Source organism: Uranotaenia lowii, chromosome 3 (genome assembly GCF_029784155.1).
Source record: "Uranotaenia lowii strain MFRU-FL chromosome 3, ASM2978415v1, whole genome shotgun sequence".
In the NCBI taxonomy this organism is placed as follows: Eukaryota; Metazoa; Arthropoda; class Insecta; order Diptera; family Culicidae; genus Uranotaenia; species Uranotaenia lowii.
In genome coordinates, this window is record NC_073693.1 from 242,919,419 (window position 1) to 242,946,420 (window position 27,002).

Sequence of the window (27,002 nt, forward strand, 5' to 3'; positions counted from 1 at the left end):
GTCTCAAATAATCATAGAAGCATTACTCGTATCAAAATACCTTCCCATGCCAAATTTGGTTCCAATATCTTGATTAGTTTTCGAGTTATATGAAAAATTGTAAGGTAGCCCCCCTCCCCCCTTCCTATCACCCCACTGAGAGGAGGGAGGGGTACCTTATATTCATTGAAATATTCTCCGTTTCCAAATACCACCCCATGCCAAATTTGATACCATTTACTTGATTGGTTCTCGAGTTATGAAAAAAAATGTCTTTTGTTTGGGAGGCCCCTCCCCCCCTTCATGTTAGAGGGAGGGGTCCCAAACCATAATAGGAACCTTCCCCGGCCTCCAATACCCCCACCTGCCAAGTTTCACGTAAATCGGTTCAGTAGTTTCTGAGTCTATAGGGAACAGACAGAAAGACAGACAGACAGACAGACAGACAGACAGACAGACAGACAGAAATTCATTTTTATATATATAGATTGGCAGTTTTAAGGTGATTTGAATATTTTGCATTAGAGCGGTCTTATTCTATTGTCCGACTCTGTATATATTTTTGTTTTTTTTAAGATCATGCCCACTTAAAATGTAAAAAAATGTCCAAATTGTTTAAGACACACCAGATACATTTTGAAAAGAGCATTAGAAAGTTGACGTAATTTGACACATTTTCGCATCTTTAGATTTTCAAAATACGAAACAAATTTTTGACAAATTTTCAAAAGTATTTATTTTTTTAACATTTTGCCTATTTGTAATTTAGAACTGGATTTTGAGTAATTGTAATTTGTAATTGCGAAAGCAAGGGTGCTGTTATAATTTGACAAAAAAAATTTTTTGTGCCTTTTTTTTTAACTTTAGACTAATGTTAACAAATTAGATTAGCAAATCATGGCTTAATTATTTCTAATCAATTTCATACAAAGTAAATGTAATCAAAACATGAAGTAGTAGAACATTGATCAACTTTGTCCGTTCATCCAAAATAATCGTCACGAAAAGTTTTATAAGCGGCAATCTTGAGAGACCCATGCAGCATAGTTGCTGATTCTATTATTTTGAAAGGGTTCAGATGGCGCTTTCTTTTTTTTACCAGAGTCTCTTTATTTATTTATTTATTTATTTATTATTATTAAATCAACAGATCAAGTATTGATCCAAATGATATTTTAAAATTAAAAACTAACAACGAATACAAATCTACACTGAACTTAGAACACTAAGAATTCTTCTTCGGAATAAAACCTTCGAAACGTCAAAATCAAAATGTTCTGAGAAGCGGTTAAAAGTCTTGATGATGCCAATTATTGCAGAGTTGGCCCCGTAATTGTTTAGTCTAACAGGAACGTAGAGCTGAAGATCCCGATTCCTCAAACCACGAGGTCGGACGCTAAGTGGAAGAACTTCCAAAAGTGCAGGAGAGTCGATTCTTGATGAAAGCAGATCAGCGACGAAAGAAGCACGAGTGGCTGTCCTGCGGGCTTGCAGCGTGTCGATGTCGATCAGGCGGCAGCGGCTTTCGTAGCTGGGAAGTCGAAAAGGGTCTTGCCAGTTTAAGTGTCGAAGGGCATACCTCAAAAAACGTCGTTGGATGGCTTCGATGCGATCAGAGCCGTTTTGATAATATGGGCACCAAACCGCAGAAGCATATTCGAGGATCGATCGAACCAGACTGCAGTAAAGACTCTTCAGGCAGTAGATGTCCTTAAAGTCCTTCGTCATGCGGAAAAGAAGACCCAGGCTTCTGGAGGCTTTGTCAACGATATAGTTGGTGTGATTCCCAGTGAAAACCCAGACCAGGTTCATGCAAATTTACATGCAACGTCCAATATTTACACGGAACCACGCCTTCCAATCCACCGCGAAAGAAGGTGGATAGCGCATAGATAAGTGTTTTTTTTTTCAATGGGGTTTCGCGCGCGCGCCTACGGCAGAAATTATTAATTCAGTGATATGGTGAAGAAGAGAAAAACACGCCGAAAAACCGCCCAAACGCCGAGCATGTCTGCCTCCGATATGACCGCGTGCCGGTGACCTTCACACTGATCACGTTTTTCCAGACGCCCAACAACGCTTCTACTTAGTGCTGCGGCTTGAACAGTTCGAGGTTACGGCTCTTTTCCGATACAATGCCACTCTGTTGCCGAAATAGAAGCTTGTTCCGAATTTCGGAAAGAAAAAAAAAAGTAAACTAAATTTGACACTGAACGAGGAGATTGAATGGAAAACTTATCGTTCGGAAACTGAACATTGACAAACGGCGGCGACAAACGGACGTGTTTGAGATGGATGCAAAAATAAGTTAGTTTTAGCTATTCAAACTTATTGAAATAAAGAAGTCTTCTGATAGGTTTAATTCCTTTTCATGTTTCCAATTTACCTTTCTCATGTTTTTAGAATTCATCGATATTAATTACCGTTGGGATAACCCAAAATAAAGAACTCGTTATTTATGAATTGTCGATATTCAATCTTGATATAATCTCACAATCGAAATTGAATCAAACTTGAGAAGAGGGATACAAAAACAGAAGCAATTGGAGAAAATTGATTGCTTCAATTAGTACCAAGGTAGGTGGAGATAGTTTTTGTTGATGTTTGCTGCTCTGGGTGCGATTGTGCGTTTTTCCGGAGTGGATTGACCAGACGTTACTGATCTTAAGTAGTGCGTAGCCGCGAAACAACATTTTTTTCTCCTCACTTGTCTCGCACGCTCACGGTGTAAACATTCTGAGCTTTAATTAGCAATTGATTGATCGATCATTGCTTGGTTAGAAATGAGCGAACACTTGAACATTTATACGAGTTGGGAATTGAAAAAAGATATTTAAACATCAATTTTATATAGATACACCGGGACAAGTGGCAACGGATTTCACCATAATTCAAATTTCAAATGTCCTAGACAAATACGCATATTTTCAAAAATTATCAATTATCGTTCGTTGCATCACATAAATGTTTCTCCCGTTGAAAGTGAAAAATTAGAAAATGTTGATAAAAACCAAAGGTACTTTTGTGAAAAAATTTCTAAGTTTACACTTGCCCCGTTTATGGGGGCAAGTACAAATGCAATGTTTTTTTCAAACTAATTTACAGATGCATTAGTTTATCCCTCATCCGCATCAGATTTCATTACCCTAATCAGCACTAGGAGTGTCAATTTGAAACTAAAAGCTAAAATCGTTATAACTTTTGGCGTGTTCAACCGATCTAAACAAAACTTATATCAATAAAAACCTTGTAATGTCAGTAAAATATGTTTAGAACATTATATATAAGACTACAATTATTTAGAATCCGGGCAGTTACAAGCGTGTGTATTTTAAAAACTATTCATTTGATCGAAAAACTTTCTATGAAGGAAATGAAGGTGTTAATATGACATTTGATGTAAAAATATAAAAAAAATATTTATTCATTGGATTTCAAGAAATACTCTAACTTTTTCATAAAATCTCTTTTTAATCTTTGCACATTTTTTTCAGTCATGTATTGATTTATTTTTTTTTACCACAGAAGCAAAACCTTTGCAAAATTATGATGTTTTACACAAACTCACCTGGAAAAAGCAATTGGAATCTGGTTGGAACCTTTTCATGAGTAGGCATCTCGAGGAATTTGATCTCCTAAATCCGGTTTTAACATAAATTTTTTTGTCCATCAGAACACATCTGTCATATTGCGTAAAAACCGCATGCACAGAATGCGATCTTTGGAACTGATCATTATTATTTATTTACTAGGTGTCTACTAGTTTATGAGCCTTCAAGTCAACAATGAAGAATTTTCGAGGCGCAAAATGTGTAAAAGGAGCAAATTTGTGCAAAATAATTTTTACCCATATATTTTGCATCGTTAATACAGGGCTGGTAGCGGTTTGACAATGAAATAGTAGGGACTTTAGTGACCAAAATTTGAAAAAAAGTGACCAAATAGTGACTTTGAGGACCGAAATAAGTGACCAAATAGTGACTATGTAGAACGAAAAAATAACTTTGAAGTACAAAAAATGTGACCAGTCAGGCCCGTGTGATGGACCCTTCCGGGGGGGTTTTCAAAATTCAAATTTAGATAAAATTAATAACAATACCAACAATAAACAATTGAAAAGGAAAGGGTTTTCTTACACCATTTGTCACTCATGTTCAACACAAAAACTAAAAAAATGACTTATAAACAAAATTTTGGAAACATATTACAATGAATGTTTCAAATTTTCGATAAGTCAAGAAAGTAAGAAATAAATTAGTTTCAAAGGAATTTCTTAGCAAATTTAAAATTAAAAAATATCTAAGTTCTAAAATAAATGTCAAATCTTGTACAAAACTTAGCATGAATAGATTTTAGGAAAATGATAATAATTGTTAATTTTTGTTCATCTAAATTTGGAATTCTTTTCCTCATTTTTAACTGGAAGTTTAGTGAGAAATTCCGCTGTAATTTTTTAATTTGAACAAAAAATATTTAATCACGATTTAAAATGTAAATTACTGATTACTGAATAAGAAATGAATTTTGAACAGAATTTATTCAATGTTTGATGTTTTAATTTAATTTTATAAAAAGAAGAATATAATTATTTTAAAAGTGCCAGTTATAGAATCCAGACATAAAACCTTTAATAAAGTAAAATCCTCCATGTTCAATTACACTGACAAAGAAATGTTAGAAAATGAGTAATTATGTGAATGATAAAAACTGATAAACAATTAAAATAATGAGTTCAAAACTTTTGTTATTAACACTGCGTATTAAAATTTATTTTGAAAGTTGCTACTTAGAACAATTTTTCAAACTTTTAAGATTAATTTAAAAATCATGATCGATCCAAAAATATGATTTCATATAAAAAATATTAATAAAAAGTTTTTAAAGTTTCAATCGCAGGTTTTTAAGCTTTGAATTACAAGCTCTGAGTATTTTGTCTCTTTTGATTAAAATATTGGGTCCTGAAAGAACAGAAGGTTGAAATTATGTTTTTTTTAATTTAAAATTTGGAGTTCAAGACTTATGGTTGAAGAACACGAAAATTTAGAATTTAAAAACAAGGAAACAATTGTTAAAAATATGTCTTAAAAATTTAAAAAGTTTGATTTAAAAAAAATCCGGCAAGTTGATTATAAAATTGAAAAAAAACTGTACAATAAAATTCGGTAGATTTATTTAAAAAATTGAAAAAAACAAAATGGAAATAAAAAAGATTAGTTTTTAAAAACATTTCAGGAAGAGTTTTTTCAATAAACATGTTTCATCATAACCATTTTGGTGCTTATTTTTTCAATTATTGATTTGGTAAATAGTGTCCTCAACTAGAAATTTTGTCAAATTCGGCCATTTAGTTTTGGTAATAAAGAGTTTATTACTAGTAAAATTGATAGATAACTGATTATGGAAAAATGTCATTACAAGTATTTTTGACATCACAGCAGAAAGTGGGGCTTATTCTGCGACGCGAGTGACGTGACTCACGAAATTTCACCTCTTCGTCCTGACTCCAGAAAATGCTCCAGAAAAGAAAATTGTGTATCGATGAGCTGTGAAGACCAAAAAAAACTCATCCGCACGGAAATTTCGAGGCTAGAAAGGCTATTTAAGCCAGCAAAACGATATAAAATTTCGTGAGTCACGTCACTCGCGTCGCAGAATAAGCCCCAGTGTAAAAAAAAACTTGATTCTATTTAAAGCTCATTAATTCATATAAAACTTTTATTTCAAAATAATATGTTTTTGATTTGAGTTTTTGTAAAAAGAAAGTGCAGAAACTTCCCTAAAGATTTTAAATTATTTTCATTTCAATAACAAACCTACCGTACGAGGACAGGTGTGCTCTGATATGTCTAACCTCACTCGAAAAGCGGCGCGTCGAACTGCAGCAAGGTTTTATATTCGACACATTGACCAACCGTATTGACTGTGCTTACATTCTACAACGTGTTAACATTTATGTACCAACGAGAACACTTCGACAATGTCAGTTTCTTTCAATTTCTCACCACCGTACTGCCTATGGCCAAAACCACCCTATTGACAAGTGTTGTGAACTTTTTAATTTAGTGTATAATTTGTTTAATTTTAATATGTGCAAACGTCGTTTTAAAATAGACTTAAGAAGAATTTCTTAGTTTTTAAGTCATCAGTCTGTACGTACGGTAATTAAACCAAAGACGAAATAAATAATAATAAATATAAAAGCTGATAGAAATATTGCATACATATTTAGATTCGGGGAACCCAAATTAGTTGAAATTACCGTTTAAATTCATTGCACCTAAAAAAAATGTAATTTTTGTGGCCTTGTGTAAATTTTTACAACCCTTTTTTTAAGTATTGATATAAAATTGAGTCTGAAATTGTTTTTTAAAGAATATTTCATATCATCATAACATTTGTTATGACATAAAAGATTTTTTTCATAAAAAAAATGGTTCGTTTCAATCTCAATCTTAGTTACACTTCTTAATAAAAACCCATTCTAACTAAAGACGAGATAGATTTTGGATATCAAGTTTTGAGTTCCAATACAAAAGGTTGATTGAACTAAAAACTAGAATCTACAATCAAAGTTAGTTTCAATTCACGAACGTCAAATAATGTCGTAGATCGAAATGTCTCAAGCCAAGGGTGATTCATGCTGAAATTCCGCCGGAGGCGAAAAAAATTTCTGACTGACTGATTAAGTAATTTACCGTTACTACCATCAATATTAACACGCGCAATTCAAATTACTTTTTCATTGGTTTATTATCGGTGAAAAAAGTGACTTTTGGTGATAAAAGTGACCATTTTTCGGAAAATAGTGACTTTAGTGACCAAATGATGAAAAAAGTGACTTTTTAGTGACTGACCCAAAAAAAGTGACCAAGTCACTAAAAAGTGACTCGCTACCAGCCCTGTTAATATCTCAAACACACGTTAACTTAAAAATCTATCAAAAATAGGCAAGATAGTCCTTTTCATAACCAACACAACGCTACTAAAGTTTTGCAAAGTTTCTATTAACGTAGCTATCGCCGAAATACTAAATGATCATAGGCTAAGCTTAAGCTTCTAGTTTTCTCGTTATTCAGCATGAAATAAAGAAAATCCGAAAAAAACATGCCTCAGGAAAACTGTTGTAGTTCATATATTACACAACAAAGACGGGAAAACCCTCTATGAGGCTTCGGAATTATTTGCCGAATATTTCCACCGCATTTACAGTGTAAACGATACAGTTCCAGAGTTAGAATTCCAAACCGCGACAGAAGTCATTCCTGAGCTGAGAATATCGATCACGGATGTTCGACGAAAAATTTTGCTGCTTGATGAATCCAAAGGGAGTGGACCTGATGGAATTCCTAATTCCTTTCTTAAAAAATGCGTTAACACCTTGGTGGAGCCGTTGTTAATGCTCTTCTCAAATTCAATTCGTAGAGGTCAGTTTCCGAAATTTTGGAAAATCTCCCACATTGTGCCAATCCATAAAAATGGTTCAAAACTGCCTGCTGAAAATTATCGTGGGATAGCAAATGGGATCACCGGAATTTGTCTTTGGTGGATTCGTTCGTACCTGAAAGAAAGAGTCCAGTTTGTGAAGATAGGGAATGCGAGATCCAAGGTATTGTCGGTCAACAGCGTCGTTCCACAAGGGAGTCACTTGGACCCCTTCTTTTCGTCACTGTTATGAACGAGTTTCCCGGAGTGCTGCATGACGTGTTTGTGTTGATATACGCAGATGATCTAAAACTGTTCCTCCCTGTGCGACACCCAAAGGATTGTTTGACCCTACAAAATGCGCTTCATAGATTTTCAGAGTGTGGCAGCAGTTTCGGATTGAAAATCAATGCCTCAAAGTGTAATGTGGTAACCTTTTCCCAGAAAGTGAGTAATATTGTGCACGAATATTGTTTCGAGAACAGCTGTACCATAGCTAGATAATCCTCTGTGAAAGATCTGGGAGTCGAGTTGGATGAAGAACTCAGTTTCTCAAAACATGTTGAAAAAGTCGTAGCCAAAGCAAACTCTATGTACGGAATGGTAAGCAGGATTTGTAACGAGCTGGACAATCCTTACACTATTGTCTCTATTTATGTTGGGCTTATCCGAACCACTATTGAATACGCCAGTATAGTGTGGCAGCCGTATTATAACGTTCATAAAAACAGGATTGAAAGGGTTCAAAAAAGATTTCTGAAATACGCCTTAAGGAATCTTGGATGGCAAGAAGAAATGCCGGAATACAGATCATTGTGTATGTTAGTTGGACTGGAGTCACTCGAAACTCGGAGGAAATCAACAGATGCGCTGTTTTTAAAGGACTTGATCAGTGGAAAGTACTTTTTGCCATATTTAGTATCACAAATTTCTCCAAATGAAGGACGTAGCAGTTTGCGCAACGTGAGACCGTTTCAGCTTCCAAATCGAATACAGAATTACGCTCGTAATGAATCAATCTTTAGAATGATGGCGCTTTACAACGCACATGCTGATGTAATCAAACTGACTATGTCCAGAGAACAAATAAAAAATAGTCTTAAGATGTTTTTATCATAGATGTGTTGTAACTAGTTAGGATCAAAGGCTGAAGCCTAGAATCTGATGAATAAAAAATATAAATAAAATTACACGTTCAAAAAAATATTTGTCTTATGCATATGAAAGCTGAAGTCTTAGGCTGATGTCAAGCTGAGGCGACAAGCAACGCTTTGGGTTCTACGTTCCAATAAGAATTGCAATGCAACGCATTGGGATGTCATGCTGGAGCGACATGTCGCTTTGAAATTCCCTACAAATCATCACTTCTCTACATCTGATAATGCTTTGAATCGTCTCCTTTCTTTCGGGAACCGTTAAAAAGTTATCAGATCATGATCCGGATTGCGAATATGCCAAAATTTCAACCGATAAAATTCTTTGTTTTTTTTTTGCGGGAACTAAGAATTTATGAAAATTTTCTCGTCGATTCAGATATTATTTAGTTTATTATCACAAATTTGGACGGATCTACGAACTATTGTGGATAAAACCCGAAATCACTGCTTTTAACCGAGAAAAAACAACATTCCCATTGGATTTTCTACTTGTCGCGCTTTAAAACACCCTGGCATCAGCTTTGTCGCGCTTTCCGATGCGCTCAGCTTGACAGGTCTACGCTTTTTCCATGGAGGTTAAATGAGAGCTGGTTTGTCGTGTGAACGTGTTGCGCTGCTTGTCGCCTCAGCTTGACAGCTTGTTGCCATAGTCAAAATGTGGCATAATAACAGATTTTACGTAGAAAATTTTTGACCAGAAAGTCATATATCTGCTTATCCGACAAAGTATTCCATATTTCATGGTAATCTTCTTGACAGTGTTGTCGATATGAGCTACGAAATTCAGCTTTTCATCTATTTGTATTCCTAAGTATTTAACTTGCCGTACTCTTTCGATTGCACATCCATCGATAAACAGATCAGAACTAGCTTCAGCGTTGCGATTTCCAATAATCATCCAGTTGGTTTTGTTTAGAGATGTACCGAATATTCGGTCGGCCGAATATTCGGCGCCGAATACCGCCAAAAAACCGTTAAGCCGAATATTCGGCTCACCGAATAGATGAGCTAAGTATTCGGCCGAATAGGCCGAATATCTACTACAGACTTGTAAAATTTTCCAAATGACTTTGGATAATTTTTCAAATATTGAAAAGTAATGTTGTAAAAGCAACTCAATCATTAAATACTTATGGTTTCAGCAAAACATCTAAGGGGTATCCGCGTATCTTTGAGTGTAGATTGTACCGGAGAATGCTGATAAGTATCGCTTTATTCTTTGATTTTAGTTTATTCTACATTTTCTGAATATATCCAGGCTTGCCCATAAATCCAGAGATGTCCGGGATGTCCAGATGTTGTTTAAAACGTCCCGAATTTTGTCAGATTATTTGCTTGACCAAATAAAAAACTCAAATTTCTTCAAACTTTTAGATTTTGTGTTCAATAATAATTTTTCAAAAATTTCAAAATAAACATAAATTTTTCCCTTTTTAATATTTTTTTTTCAAAAATCGTCTTGAATGCCTGACCATGTGGATACGTGTGATTGAAAGTATAGTTTGCATAAGGTTAAAGATCATCTATCTTTTCAACAACTATTTTTAAGATATCTTGCACAAATTTGGTCTTCATCTAATTTAATATCAAAGAAGCATAGCTTGGCACCTGTTTCCGTTTTTATCCCAGATTTTACAGGAATGCAATCTATATATATTTTTATTTTTTTATAGAGGATTTTAACCAACTTGGTCATTCGTCAACGCAGTCTCTTTGGGGATAAACGCCCTAGAAGCGACTAGTCGTCTGATGTCTTTTCAGTTATTGATGACATTTTAAAAATCAGAAAGACCCCTACTTAAAATATCTTGTAATTCATCATCCGATATTATCATCCGGTTGAAAATAATCGACTAAAAAACATGAGGGGCCTTCATATGGAAGTAATTAAAAGCATTGAAATAAACCCTTAAGTTTGTTTTTCATTAAAAACTCAATAGAATATTGGACCGAATATTCGGCCGAATATTCGTTTGGCCGAATAGTTGAAAAGGTCAATATTCGGTATACGGCCGTTCGCCGAATACCACTATTCGGTACATCTCTAGTTTTGTTGTTCGTTGTTCGTCGCTTATGTTTTTTGTAGTCACGGGCTCGCAAGGCCCGCAGCTAACCCCACTATCTCGCAGGAGGACCGTCGTGATGTTGCTGTTTTGGGTCCCGAACACCACCAGGACGTTGTTGCACTCCGCACGCCGCCCCTGACATAGAGAACAGACGCGTACGGGCGAATTATCAGCGGAAGTCGTGCCTACTATGGACTCCACAAGCAACTGCGGTCGAGAAGACTTAGCCCTCGCACGAAGTGTAACCTGTATATGACGCTCATTAGACCGGTTGTTCTCTACGGGCACGAGACATGGATATTGCTCGAGGAGGACCTGCGTACATTCGGAGTATTCGAGCGACGAGTGTTAAGGACCATCTTTGGCGGCCTACAGGAGAAAGGAGTGTGGAGGCGAAGGATGAACCACGAGCTCGTGCGACTCTACGGCGAACCCAGTATCCAGAAGGTGGTGAAGGCTGGCCGGATACGCTGGGCGGGACATGTTGCGGGAATGCCGGACGACTGTCCTGCAAAACAGGTGTTCGCTACGAATCCAGTAGGAACAAGACGAGCGGGGGCCCAACGAGCGAGGTGTTTAGACCAAGTGGAGCGTGATCTGGCGAACGTGGGTTGCCCGAGAAATTGGAGAACGGTTGCCATGGACCGAGTGAATTTTAGGAATTATGTTCGTCAAGTTATGTCGTGAGAAGACTATGTAAATAAATAAATGAATCCAGTTGGTTTTAGTAAGATTCAGACTCAACTTTCTGTATTTCAAAAAATTTGCAATATTTTTTAAATCCGCATCAGCTTCTTGTATAACGAGTTCTAAATCATTACCGCTCCAGTAGGAGACTGAGTCATCCGCAAATAGTTTGAGACGACCGTACGTAAACATTTTTTCATGTCATTGATGTACAAGATAAATAACAGGCGACCCAACACACTACCTTGGAGGACACCTAAATTATTTTCTCTATATCGTGAATAAGAAGATCCATACTTTGTTCTTTGCATTCTGTTCTCCAAATAGTTCTTAAACCAGTTAAGAACAGTACCATCGATATCAACTCTTACCAACACATCCATTAAAAGCAATCGATCAATAGTCTCAAATGCTCTCTTAAAATCAAGCAACACAGCAACAGTGTAGGTACCATTTTCAATGTTGATCTTCCAATTACTAAGTAATAAATTCACTGCAGATTCTGTTGAGTGTTGCTTCCTGAATCCAGACTGCTCGGACTCAATGAACCGCAAAATCTGCCTTTTAACTGCTAACTCTAGCACCTTTTCTTGGATTTCCAACATGTTTATAGGGCGATAAAGTGATGCCTCTCGTGCATTCTTCTCTTTTTCAATAGGAACAACTGTTGAATATTTCCACGTATCTGGAACAATCCCTGATCGAAGATTTGTGTTTATAACATCTCGTAACGGATTTGCTAGTAAGGACAAAGAACCTTTGAAGTCTCTCAAAGAGAAATTTTCAATACCCGCAGTGGGTTTCATATTGTTAACGATTTCATCAAAATCTCGACTCTACTTATTGCTTCAAATGTGCGAAATTTTCCTCCGGTATAAATCTAATAATCTGCTCAATGCAATTATTGGAACTTGCTGGAATACTATCATGAATTTGCATGACACTATCGATGAAGAAGTCATTGAACTTCTGCGCAATTTCAGATTAATCTGTTATTTCAACTCCATTAAATGAAATCGAATCGGCTTTGGCGCCATTTGTACTTATTAATCGTTTTATCGTTTTCCAAAGTAGTTTACCATTAGATTTGTTTTTCTCCAGTTCATCTTGAATACATATATTTTTTGCTTCTTTTATTTTACGTGAGTACTCATTTCTCACAGTTTTGTAATTACGCCAGCTTCTTTCACATTTGTTTTTTAAGAATTATTTATACAGTTTGCCTCTTCGTTTTTTCGATATCACTAAGATTTCTTGAGTACCATTGAGTACCAGAACCAGTACCATTCAGTACCAGTTTTTCACGAACTCTTTTTTGCTGTACAAATGTATTAACACTATTCTTCAATAATAAATCGATACGTCTTACCAACTCATGAAAGTCTGCGTATCTCAATGTTGGCAATCCTGCCTCAAGAAGCTGACGTAATGAATTTCTGCTATAACGACTCCAATCATTTACTGTGTGTAGGTTTCGGGTACGGCAGCATTAAGTCCTAATCCAGCATGAATGTTGACTGACTCATCGAAAATTTGGAATGATAATCGCTTCAGCACTTTCCACATTTGTGAACACAAAGTCTATTCTAGTACTGCTGTTAGTCGTTATCCTAGTGTCTTCTGTGACAATTTGTCCAAAGCTGTTTGCCTCCATGACACGCCTTGAATCTCTACACTCAATCTCGTTATTGAAATTAATATTGAAATCTCCACAAAAAAAATTGTCGATTCCATCTATAGCAATTTCATTCAGCCAAGTATTTTCCAGAATATCTAAGAACCGAGCATTGCTTGTACTTGGGGAATGATAAATTCCTCCAACGACAATTTGCTTTTTCCCATCATTAAGTTTTACTGCCAGAATCCAGTTCAATTCAACACATGCATTTAATACAATTATTTATTTATTTTATTTTTTATTATTTACATAGTATTCCGTCTTACGACATAACTTGACGAACATAATTCCTAAAATTCACTCGGTCCATGGCAACCGTTCTCCAATTTCTCGGGCACCCCACGTTCGCCAGATCACGCTCCACTTCGTCTAACCACCTCGCTCGTTGCGCCCCCGCTCGTCTTGTTCCTACCGGATTCGTAGCGAACACCTGTTTTGCAGGACAGTCGTCCGGCATTCTCGCAACATGTCCTGCCCAGCGTACCCGGCCAGCCTTAACCACCTTCTGGATACTGGGTTCGCCGTAGAGTCGCGCGAGCTCGTGGTTCATCCTTCGCCTCCACACTCCGTTCTCCTGTACGCCGCCAAAGATGGTTCTTAACACTCGTCGCTCGAATACTCCGAGTGTACGCAGGTCCTCCTCGAGCAATATCCATGTCTCGTGCCCGTAGAGAACAACCGGTCTAATAAGCGTCATATACAGGTTACACTTCGTGCGAGGGCTAAGTCTTCTCGACCGCAGTTGCTTGTGGAGTCCATAGTAGGCACGACTTCCGCTGATAATTCGCCTCCGGATCTCACGGCTGGTGTCATTGTCTGCGGTCACCAGTGAGCCGAGATAGACAAAGTCTTCGACTATCTCCAGCTCGTCGCCGTCGATCGTGACCTTGTTATTGCTGGACAAGCGGGTTCGGTCGGTCTCGGATCCGCAGGCCAGCATGTACTTCGTCTTGGACGTATTAATCATCAACCCAATCCTTCCTGCTTCGCGTTTCAGTTTGCGATAGATCTCCTCCACCGCCGCAGATGATCTGCCGACTATATCAATGTCATCGGCAAAGCAGATAAGTTGACTGGATCTGTTGAAAATCGTGCCCCGCATTTCGCATTTAATACAATGTCAAATTTAAAAAACATCCCGTACATACATTGTAACTCCGCCAGTATGCCTTGAGTGCGAAAAGCAGTGTATCATGGTGTAGCCCATTAAATTCAATGAATTTGAATTCAAGTCTTCCGTTAGGTGAGTTTCAACTAATACTATAATTAAAGGTTTCAATTCTTGAGCTATTATGCAAATTTCGTCAAGGCTGGAACCCCTGCCTCCAATATCCCCACCTGCCAAGTTTCACGCAAATCGGTTCAGTAGTTTCCGAGTCTATTGGGAACGGACAGACAGACAGACAGGAATACATTGTTAAAGTTAAGTTCTTTTAGAAATGGGACACTTTCTTTATCTAATACATATTACTCTCAATAAAACAAAAAGTGACGATGATAGCTTTTTAATTAAAAATATAATTAAAATGATTTGTGAGAGCTTTCAGAATTTATAAAATCGATTATTTTTAAGTTTATGCCCCTCATTAAAAAAGTGTTTAGAAAATTGTGTGAAAAAATGCCCCTCATTGAATCTTTGTTTAGCTGTGATGACTAAAGAGTTATTATTCATGCAATGGAATTCTAGAAGTGTGTTATCAAAAAAAGAGTCTTTAATTGTATTATTAAACGATAATAATGTTGACATATTTTGCATATGCGAAACTTGGTTGATGAATGGAGTCGATTTTGTTGTTCCAGGATTTAATATAGTAAGACGAGATCGAAATACGCCTTATGAAGGAGTACTCATAGGAATAAAGGGTGATGATTTGGTCAATATCAACTTGACGTATTTCTTTCAATTTTGCATTTAAAAAACCTGAACACCCCTCATTTTGAAGGTGTGTGTGTAGAATGTTGCTCCTACTTTGATTTTGGAATTCACTCTTCAGTTGTCAGAATGTCGCCCAAGGAAGAAGAGCAGCGTATCAAAATTTTTTCTCGCGCATCGCGAAAATCCGAGCTACTCGCACGCAAAGCTGGCAAAATCGCTAAAAGTTGCCAAATCAACCGTTACAAATGTAATGAAAGTGTTTGAGGAACGTTTGTTGACAGCGGCCGGATACGCTGGGCGGGACATGTTGCGAGAATGCCGGACGACTGTCCTGCAAAACAGGTGTTCGCTACGAATCCGGTAGGAACAAGACGAGCGGTTGCGCAACGAGCGAGGTGGTTAGACCAAGTGGAGCGTGATCTGGCCCGAGAAATTGGAGAACGGTTGCTATGAACCGAGTGAATTTTAGGAATTATGTTCGTCAAGTTATGTCGTGAGACGGAATACTATGTAAATAAAATAATAATTGTCGACAGCCAGGAAGTCTGGATCGGGAGGAAATCGAAAACCCGAAGCCGCTGAGACAACAAAGAGAGTTGCCGGTAGTTTCAAGCGAAATCTTAACCTCTCTCTCCGAGATGCCGCTAATAAGCTGGGTGTATCGTCTTCAACCGTGCATCGAGCCAAAAAACAAGCCGGACTATCGACTTACAAGAAGGTAGTGACTCCAAATCGCAATGATAAACAAAATACGACGGCCAAAGCGTGATCCCGGAGGCTGTACACGACGATGCTGACGAAGTTTGACTGCGTGGTAATGGACGACGAAACCTACGCCAAAGCTGTTACCACAGTAGGCATCGACTTATGCTACCGTGGATACCAGATCAATAAGTGAAAATTATTCATTCTTCGCCAGGCCCACGTGCTATTAACACGCTATCCATCGTTCTCTTTAAATAAGTAATAAACTAGTAATTAACAAGTTTAAGTATTGTTTTAATAAAGAAATACTTTATTGGCGACGAGTAATCACCCACGTAATCAAGATGGCAACAACTCAAGAAGTTTTCCAGACTATCATGCGGCAGAATCAGCAGATGGCGGAGCAGAACGCTAGGCTCATGCAGATACTGGAGCGAATCGGCATTCAAGAAGGTTCCAGTTCTCCCAAGTCCAGCAGCCCGGAATTCATAATTGAATCCCTGGCCTCCAACATCCGGGAATTTATCTACGATCCGGAAAACGGTCTTGTCTTCGACCGTTGGTACCGGAAGTATGAAGATCTTTTCCTACGAGACGGCGCTAAATTGGACGATCCAGCAAAAGTTCGCCTTCTTCTTCGAAGCCTCAGCGTAAACGTCCATGAGAAGTACGTCAATTTCGTCCTTCCCAAGCACCCCCGTGAGTTTTCCTTCGAAGAAACGGTCACCAAACTCACGGAACTCTTCAGTACTCGGATTTCGCTCTTCAGCAAACGCTACAAGTGCTTTCAACTGCGGAAAAACGATGCTGATGATTTGGTGAGCTACGCTGGGATGGTGAACAAGGTCTGCGAGGATTTCGAATTGGCCAACTTAACGGCGGACCAATTCAAAAGCCTCATTTTCATCTGCGGTCTGCAATCAACGAAAGATGCAGACATACGAACGAGGCTACTGTCCAAATTGGAAGCAACTGGTCCGGAAGACGAATGCAGTCTCGAGATTCTGGTCAAGGATGCTCAACGACTGCAAAATTTGAAGCTCGACACGGCGATGGTTGAACAACATCAACAGGTGACTTCTGTCTGCACAGTCAAGCAGAAGAAGTTTCCAGTCAAACCATCCGGTTCACATTCAAAACCCATCAAGACTTCAACCAATCCAAAAATGCGCACCCATGCTGGCAGTGCGGAGGAATGCATTTTGTCCGCGACTGTAGCTACTCAAGCCACGTCTGCAGGGATTGCAAGCAAACCGGACACAAGGAAGGTTATTGCGATTGCTACAAACCGAAACCATAATCAAAAGCCAAGGTTTTCAAGAAGCTATCAGTGAAAGGTGTTTTTGCTGAAAACAACATCAACTGCGTGTCAAGCCGGAAGTTTCTTACCGTTCTCATCGATGGTTCTGCAGCCACGCTTCAGTTCGACACAGCAGCAGACATCACCATCATTTCGAAACATCAATGGAGCAAGAAACTCGGATCACCAGCACTTTCAGCAACAACACGCACCGCCACGACAGCTTCAGGTAAGCCCCTTCATCTTTTGGGTGAGGCCAAAGCTGAAGTGACACTAGGATACATCCAGAAAACAGCGATCTATTACGTCACCGACAATCGTCTGGACCTTTTCGGTCTGGAATGGATTGACCTATTTGAGCTTTGGGACAAACCATTATCAGCGATATGCAATCAAGTCCTACTCGAATCTTCAAACTACATCCAGCGATACAAAACTAAGTTTCCTGAGGTTTTCAAATCCACCCTGGGTCACTGTACGAAGACGAAGGTTCGATTGTACCTCAAGCCCAATGCTCAACCTGTTTTCAAGCCGAAACGTCCAGTGCCATTCACCTCCGTTGAGAAAATCGATTTGGAACTGGAACGCTTGCAAAAACTCAACATCATCACGCCTGTGGAATTTTCCCAGTGGGCGGCTCCAATTGTGGCTGTCAAGAAACCAGGAGGACGAATCCGAATTTGTGCCGACTACTCAACCGGTTTAAACGCTGCATTAGAACCGAACAACTATCCACTTCCGGTTCCCGATGATATCTTCAGCAAGCTCAACGGATGCAGATTCTTCAGTATCATCTCGATCTCAGCGACGCATATTTGCAAGTTGAGGTTGACGACGATTCGAAGCAACTTTTGACCATCAACACGCATCGTGGATTGTTCCGTTTCAACCGGCTCGCACCTGGGGTCAAGTCAGCTCCGGGAGCCTTTCAGCAGCTGATGAACACCATGATAGCCGGTCTGAAAGGTGTCGATTCTTTCCTGGACGATATTCTGGTCTACAGCCGAACCGAAGAGGAACATCGGAGCATTCTGGATGGATTGTTTATGCGATTGCAGGACTACGGTTTCCACCTGAGGGAGGAAAAATGCAATCTCATGCAGCGGCAAATTCGATACCTTGGGCACATTGTCAACGCCTCAGGTCTACGTCCTGATCCAGCCAAAGTCGAAGCTATTGTCAAGATGCCAGCACCAACCGATGTGAGTACCCTTCGTTCTTTTCTTGGTGCAGTGAATTTTTATGCGAAGTTTGTGCGCGAAATGCACACGCTACGCCGACCGCTTGATGCTCTGCTGAAACAAGATGTCAAATTTGAGTGGAATCAAGATTGCCAGAGGTCTTTCCGACGGTTCAAAGAGGTTCTACAGTCCGACTTGATGCTCACTCACTACGATCCTAACCTTGAAATCATCGTAGCAGCAGACGCATCCCAAACTGGAATCGGAGCTTGCATCCTTCACAAATTCCCAAACGGTGCATTCAAAGCTGTTGCTCATGCGTCTCGATCCCTCACTCAAGCCGAGAGACAGTATGGGCAAATCGAAAAAGAAGGACTCGCTCTGGTATTCGCTGTGACCAAATTTCATCGAATGCTTCTTGGTCGCAGGTTCCTGTTGCAAACGGATCACCAACCCCTTCTCCGAATATTTGGTTCCAAGAAGGGCATTCCAGTTCACACAGCGAACAGACTGCAGCGGTGGGCTCTAGCACTGCTGTGCTATGACTTCGAGATCCAGTATGTGTCCACATCTCAGTTTGGCTACGCAGACGTCCTTTCCCGCCTAATCGACAAACACTCAAAACCAGACGAAGAGTTTGTCATTGCATCGGTTCAGCTGGAAGAAGATGTGGAGATCCCGCTTCAAGAAGCCATCAGTTCGGTTCCCATCACATTCAAAATGGTAACCAACGCAACACTCAAGTGCCCCGTTCTTCAGCAAGTCAGTCAATTCATCGAAAACGGTTGGCCATCAAACATCTCCGAAATTGTTAACCCAGCAGTGAAGCCATTTTTCCCCCATCGTGATGCTCTCGCAATCATCAAGAACTGCATCATGATGTCGAATCGGTTAGTCATCCCAGAATTCTACCATCAACGGATTCTGAAACAACTTCATCGAGGTCATCCGGGAATGGAACGGATGAAAGCCCTAGCCCGAAGTCACGTTTACTGGCCGAAAATCGACGACGACATCTCAACGTTTGTGAGGAAATGTGAAATGTGTGCTGTTCATGCCAAATCCCCACCGAAGACTCCTCCTCAACCGTGGCCAGCAACACATTCTCCTTGGGAACGCATCCACATCGACTTTGCCGGTCCATTCAAATGTCTCAACTTCCTGGTTGTGGTGGATGCCCATTCAAGATGGCCCGAGATCTGCACAATCAAATCAGCAACATCATCGGCAGTCATCGAGTTTCTGGATGAATTGTTCGCTCGTTTTGGGATTCCATCAACAATTGTTTCCGACAATGGCACCCAATTCATTTCGAAACAATTCGAAAATTTCTGCGGGAGGAACGGTATTCAACATCTGCGGATTTCGCCTTATCATCCACAATCAAACGGTCAGGCTGAAAGGTTCGTGGATTCCCTCAAGAGGTCCTTGCTGAAAATCAACGACTGGCAAAACATCCATGAATCACTTCAAACGTTCCTGCAAGTATACCGATCAACTCCCAGTCGTGTCCTGAATGGTTCCACTCCAGCTGAGCTCATGATTGGCAGAAAAATCAGAACTATTCTGAATCTTCTGGATCATGACCAACCGAGACATCCGAAAGCAGATCAGGGACCACGACCACACAAACTAACAACTGGTGCTGCGGTGTATGCCAAACTATACCGCAACAATTCGTCTTGGAAGTGGGTTCCTGGAAAGATTCTTGAAGCGATTGGCAAAGTTAACTTCAACATCCTATTGGAAGAGCATCATGGCAGGCGGAAGCTAATACGTTCACACGTCGACCAGGTCAAGCTTCGGTATCCGGGTGATGCAAGTACTTCGCGGAGGCAGCCTACACCATTGAACATATTGGTCGATATGTTTGGACTTCAAGCCCGGTCAAGCCAACCATCTCCAACATCAAATGTTCCAGAACCTGAAGAAGATGATCCACAACCACCAGCCGGAGAATCAACTTTGGTCGATGTCGATGTTAGCATGGAAGACCAAAACGATTCTTTTGTTTCCCTCGAAGATGAACCAACACCTAGACGTCCCCGAAGGAACATCAGACTGCCTGAGAGATTAAACTCTTACCTGGTGTCCTGGAAATAAGGAGGGAGATATGTTACCACAGTAGGCATCGACTTATGCTACCGTGGATACCAGATCAACAAGTGAAAATTATTCATTCTTCGCCAGGCCCACGTGCTATTAACACGCTATCCATCGTTCTCTTTAAATAAGTAATAAACTAGTAATTAACAAGTTCAAGTATTGTTTTAATAAAGAAATACTTTAAAAGCCGACTTCAAGCACCTTCCGGGACAGGAGTTTTATACGGCAAAAGGAAGGGGAAAGGTAGCAGATATTTTCAAGCACATGAAACTGTCAAAGTTCGCGAAGAAATATCTGGTTTGGCAAGCCATCTGTACCTGTGGCTTGAAAAGCAACATTTTCATAGCTTCCGGGACTGTCAACCAAGAAATTTACGTGAAAGAGTGTTTGAATAAACGTCTGCTGCCCTTCCTGAAGAAACACGGTTGTTCCGTTCTGTTTTGGCCGGATTTGGCATCTTGCCATTACGGTAAAAAGGCCATGGAGTGGTACGCCGCCAACAACGTGCAGGTGGTTACCAAGGACAAGAACCCTCCCAACACGCCAGAGCTCCGCCCAATTGAGAAATACTGGGCTATTGTCAAGCGGAACCTAAAGAAGATTAAAAAAAACTGCTAAGGACGCGCAGCAGTTCAAGGCAAACTGGCTTTCTGCGGAGAAGAAGTTGGACAAGGTGGCTGTACAAAATCTGATGGCAGGGGTTAAGCGACATCAATTTAGGAATGTCAACTGTTGTGATATTTTTTTTCTATTATTTTGTTTAAAATTTTAATCTAAATTATGTAAAAATATAAAATAAATAATATATTTCATACTCGATTTTGGTTTGTTTTTAAAATATAATAAACATTGTTTTTTTCTTAATTTTTTCAAATGATTTTTTTTCCTAGATTAAAAAAAAAATCTACAGCAATGAATTGGTTTTCAGATTTATTTTGTAACCAACTCAATTCGAAAAAAATCGAATTATCGATACTTTTAATCAAATATTGCTCAGAGGCTGGTAAACTCCAAAATTTAGCAAAAATGGGACGGTGAGTAGAAAAAGTTTGAAAACCACTAATGTTTTGAAACAAATGGATATCGGATGAATCATCATCTATATCACGATGAAAACATCGAAAAATTGGAAAGTTTCAGTGACTGGCTACAAGAAAACTGAAATAAAATTACCAAATCATTCAATGTTAGGTTTTTGAATGTTATTGGTGATTGAAGGATTTACCTTCTCACACGCTTTGCATTGTGTCATACGACATAAATTAATTTCAGTAAGCGTTATTTTTTCTGGAATATCCACAATTAAACAAAATATATTCCAGCTGCAGTGGACTTATGTACAGAATGAATGAACTTACCATCTTCAGCTGCTGCCACTTCAGTAGATAGACTGCGCCCGGGAACCGGAATAAGACCATCAGCAGCACTTCAGGCCGAACAATTACCGCCCATGATTCTTCACCGCGATCGCACACCAGGCAAAAGCGCAAGCCGGACACGCGGCGGCCGGTGGCAGGTGCACCCGAAAATGTACAATCTCCCGGACCTCTACAACACCCAGCCAGTAAGAGTAAGTAGGTCCAACTCTAACCAACACTGTGCTGCCACGAATAATCAGACGAATCGTAGTTTGAAAGCAGCTGCTCGTTTGGGGTTTTGCATCATTGAGGCCGCGATGATGTTGATGATGCTGCTGCTGGCTGCTGGTCAGCTATAGGATGATTATAATGTTTGCTGACGATGATTCCCTCGTCGTTTCGATTTCCTGAATTCTTCTCACTCACTTCTGCACTATTTGGCAAAGTTATAGCTGATGTGTGCTCTCTTAGAAATTTGGTTTCGGCAGCGGTGAAGTTAATTTGAATTTTGGTTCACTGAACTTTGAAGAAGGTTCCGCGAAACTTCAGCCAGGCTTATGATGGTTTGGTACACTTTTGCACTTTTGATTGATTTACTACATTCACTTTATCAGACCCGGTAGTGAAATGTGGACACTATCTTATCAATGCTGGCTGAGAGTATAGAGAAGATATTTAGATAGGAACCACATGTTATGGAGTCGCACACGCACTTCTGTGGGGTTGAAATCTCTGGGTAACCAGGCCAAAAACACGAAGCACTTCCCCAAAACGCACTTATCACAACTGATCGAAATCGAAAGCTAAGCAAAGTGAATGCAAAAAAAACTTAATTTACATTCAGTAAGACCACAAGTACAATTCTCGTCACAGACACGATCGTTTTACTACATTTCGATCGAAAGAAATTCACTGAAATCCGTACTGCCCCTACATTACACAGCTTCGAGAGTGCAATGAATAAACAACACACTAACTAACTCGACTTGCTAGCATAGAGCGTTTGGTTCCGAGGAAGGTTTAAGTTTGGCAAGCCGATACATCACAAAGAGCGAACGTCGCTCGTTGTGAGACTGTGGCTGGTATTTCGAGACTAACTTCTTTTGTGTTTTGTCCGCTTTGCTTTCCTCCGCGATCATCGGAGCCGTTTTCAGCCGGACTGGCACTAACTCCGATCCGACTTCATGCGAACAACGAAAGAACGACACCGATTAAGCCTCTAGTGACTTCGACTAACTGAGCGATAAAAACAACCACATCAGAACCACGGACGAACAAATCCCCCCGGTTTGTTTGTTTCTCTTCGGCATGGTTGAATGTGGGGGTGCTGTTGTGTCAGGTAGCTAGCTAGCCACAGTGATAATTGAGGTTGTTGTTGTTTCGATGATACTTTGTTTTATCACATTGGAGACTGCAGTGAAGTCTCAACAAAAATATGCCAACTGTAAACGTTATAATCTATTTCAATTCAAAACAGATTGGTTTAAGTTCGTCGAAGACTTCACTTGTGGTTTAATTCACAATTTTGACTGTAAACTTGGATTCTAAATAATATTTTTCAGATTCAAAGCACATTATCGGTTGTTTTTCTAGGCCACAGGAATATAATTTAAATTCAAATTGAAAATCTGTGTAAGGATTTGCAATCTGAAGGCTAAGCTCAAACTTTAAATATTTTTGTCATGAATCTGAAATTCCGTCCGTCCAAAAATAGAGATCTGAATAAAAAATTAAAATTGGAAAAATTCTATGTAGTGAAACTGAAATCTACATTTCGATTATTCGCTTTGACTCTGATTTTAGATCTTAATATTCTTAACATTTTCAAGTTCTGACTTACTTTCTGTCAAATTTTATGATATTCTTGATCAGGGAGTAGATCTTAATTGTTTCTCAAGATTATGGATCTTATACACCATTAGACAGTTTTTAGGATAATCGATCTCGACGGAAATCTCTGAAGAAATTTTGCAAAATATCAAATAAAACTCTCCTGAAATATTTCTATTTCGAGACCAGAAATATAGCCATAGGTTTTGGCCAACTCATATGTCCCCACACCCTATCATCATCGAATCGTTTCGGAAAGGCGGATTACTCACCAATTCGGTTTTTTTATTTTTCCTACATATCCTAATTTCGGTTGACTAACCACCAATCCTCATGTTAAAGCTTTCCTTGAATATTCCAGCGAAATCAAGCGACTGGATTACGGTATTAATATATTTTCCAAGAAACTGCTGCCAATATGAATCGAATCGACACCACAAAACCAAACCCAAAAGGCCCAAGCGATGAGGCGTTTGGCCATCATCAGATTCTGATACTCACATCAACAAAACGAACAGAAACCTCCTCTTTTCCAGTCTTCCCAGTTTGCAAATCAATCACGATGTTTTATCTCCCAAATCACTTCGAATAACGATATTGTTTTCATCAGCACACACCACCGCCGTGTGTGTTATCGCGACGAACCCGTGACAATCACAATTGATGCCATTTTTTTCTGGCGAAAACGGAAAAACACAACTGAACAAACTGAAATTTACAAGCAATTTGTGTGATCCGCGTTTCGTACACTCTGGAAGGGTTTCTTCCATGTAAAACAGCTTATTTTCAAACTCGCTTTCTAAAAGGTCTCAATCGTTCAAATTTTAACCTAAATTGCATGGCAATGAGAGCATTAACACATAAGCCATTCTCGAAACGTACACGCGATTTCTCTCCGCCACTTTTTTGTTGACATCTTGCTTGCCCGCCTCTCTTTCTCTCACCCTCACGCACGACCGAAGCCCGCCTTCATGATTTACACATTACTGACTGAAAGCTCAAATTTAGGGTTACGATTTTTTTTAAATGGGTAAAGTGCATGGTTCCAATATGAAAGACCACACACACAAAAGAACAGTGTGTACTTTTCAGTACAATAATTATTATTTATACCATTTTTTTTTTTTCACCTGGAGGCAAACTAGAGGCAACCTAGGTTCGCTCTAACTGCTGTCATCGTGCTCATTTATTGCTCGAGAGGCAACCTAGGTTCGCTCGGAAAACGGACGGAGTCGCCCTGAGAAGAAAGTCAGTTTTGCGAGAAGTTCACCAATACTCTCAACGTTGTTGTCAAAACATTGAACAGCTGTTTTTGGCTGAAAGCAAAACAGTTGAAATAATGAACGGGAAAATGATAATTGCCGCGATTTTGAACTTCTCAGCCAAGCAAAATCGTACTATCTGCTGTCCAGTGCAATCCGGACACGAAAACAGGCAATCCGGATGTGAAGAACCGAATGAAGAAATCTAGAAGGGAGAACAAAATGACAGCTGCATGTAAACATTGCGCTCGTTCTCACGCACACCTACGTATGGAATAACTCGAAACCCGAAACCCGTTTTTTTATTCTGACGGTTCCAGAGCCAAATCCGGAATCAAAAAAAAATACGCCATTAGATTTAATTCAATTGTCGGTTTCTTTTTTTCATATCCACTTTGACGACTTCAACGCAACATTTAATCCGATATTCAGGCAGGACCTTGGGTGGTATGAAAAAAAATTAGTAATTGCTTTTGCTAAACTGAATCGAGCAGTCGAGCAGTCGCTTAAAGCAATTGCTTCGGTTGTTATGAATAAATTTTTTTTTGACAGCTGTTTTCTCAGTCAGGAGCTTTTACTTTTAGAACAAGCTGTTTGGTATGAATAAAGCTCAAATCTGAAGCAATTGCTCGACAAATCTCATAGCAATTGCTTTATTTTCTAAGCATGCTCGGTAGCAGACTTTTCCAATAAAAAATTCTTTAACAACGTCAAGAACTTATCAAATTAGCAATATTTCACTTCAAAACACTTCAAAATCGAAGCGATAACCCAACTTTTTTCATATTCCTGTCGTTGTATAAAATCATTCGTCTAAGATGACAATAAACAAATCAATTAGTAAATATTTCAAATTAAAAAAAATCCGGCTATAGTGGAAGAAGTCCCAATTGGTTCAAAGTAAGAAATAAATTGTAATAATTTAAAACATTATACAGATCTCTCATTTTTATATAATTTTTTTTAATCCTAAGATTAAAAAATAAATCTAAATTAAAATGCGCGTCTATTGCCTATATTTTTTATACATCGGATTATCCCGATCCGAATACATGTGGGAGAGCTTATGATAAATATTAAAGTTAGGCCATTTTTTGTTTGACAATATTCGAATATGTATTCATTTTTCTTTAAACATCAACATACGAGCACGCATTAACAAAAAAAATCCGGTCGTTCTTACACCCACCACCCGCTTCGTCGACTTCAAGGCTACTTTAGCCGTACTTTTCAATTTTCTGATCGTCTTCTTTCATTTTACTTTAGAAAACTTCAGATTCTGCTGGTTGGATAGCTCTATTTTTCGAAGCAAAAGCTATGTTCTAAGACTTTAGTACACATCCGCTAAGCAAATGTTTATTCATACCAAACTAAGCAAATGCTTTGGACTTTTGCTTTGATTGATTTCGAGCTAAGTAAAAGCTACCGAAGCAATTGCTAAACCTTATTCATACCACTACTTGAGCGCACAATAGGGCGCACAATGGGACAAAGTTTGCGGGATTTTTTAAACAAAAAAGTTACTTCTCCATTCCATAATAACTTTAATAAAAACCAATAAATATTTTGCACAGCCCATGTCGAAGGTAGAGCCACTAAAATTTGCAGTATTTTCGGGGTTCAATAGGAATACAAAACCATTTGATGCTTTTTTGGTTCTATTTAACCTGTCTGTACATATTCTTAATAATTTCCCTTTAACCTAAATGAAGTTGCAATTTAAAACAGGGTTTTTTCTTATGATTAATTTCGAATGAGACCTGCATCAGATAATCTAGTAATATTCTATGTATTTGCTCAAATTTTACATTAAAACGTAGAGGTTTTATACACGGTTTTTCGCAACTAGCACGGACTCTGCAAAGCCAAGTACCTATCTGAAAGAAAACATTCCAAATCCTTTTTAATGGAAAACACCTAGAAATTTGTAAAGTTGAGAGCTGCTTAACTCTGAGACTTGCAAGGTGAGATGAGACTTGAAATGTGAGACCTTGAGACCTGAGACTTGAAATATGAGACATGAGGCGTGAGAATATGATCTCAGACCTGAGACATGAAACCTGAGTCGTAAAACATAAGACATGAGACTTGTAACATGAGATATGATACCTGACACTTGAGACCTTGAGACCTGAAGCCTAAACAGAAGAAATGAAATATAAAAAATGGAACTTTATATCTGACACATGAGGCATGAGACCTCAGACATGAGTTCTAAGACATACAATATGAGACATGAGACTTTGAGACTTTAGACATGAGACGTGACAGGTGATGCGTGAAAGGGTAAACGTTGGAAGTGAGATATGAGACATGAGATGTGAGGAATTGGTAGTGAGACGTGATAAGTGAGAAAAGGTAAATAAAAATATGAAGTAATATGTGAAAAGCAAGT

General features: G+C 39.0%; 1 protein-coding gene and 1 pseudogene across 6 annotated transcripts in view; one reads left to right on the forward strand and one right to left on the reverse strand.

The window, feature by feature from the left end:
* Positions 1-24,107, reverse strand: part of LOC129751208 (USP6 N-terminal-like protein) — a 91,344-nt gene extending 67,237 nt beyond the window's left edge. Inside the window, exons 1-2 of one of the 6 annotated variants that reach the window (XM_055746576.1) lie at positions 23,847-24,107; positions 21,516-22,169 (exon numbers count right to left, since the gene is read on the reverse strand). The gene's annotated coding sequence lies outside the window, so the exon portion shown is untranslated. Of the gene's footprint in view, positions 1-21,515; positions 22,601-23,846 lie in introns of those variants that run through there. The other 5 variants (XM_055746577.1, XM_055746578.1, XM_055746575.1 and 2 more) reach the window with 5 other exon arrangements.
* LOC129753239 (uncharacterized protein K02A2.6-like) lies at positions 15,915-20,154 on the forward strand (annotated as a pseudogene).
* Positions 24,108-27,002: the final 2,895 nt, after the last annotated feature.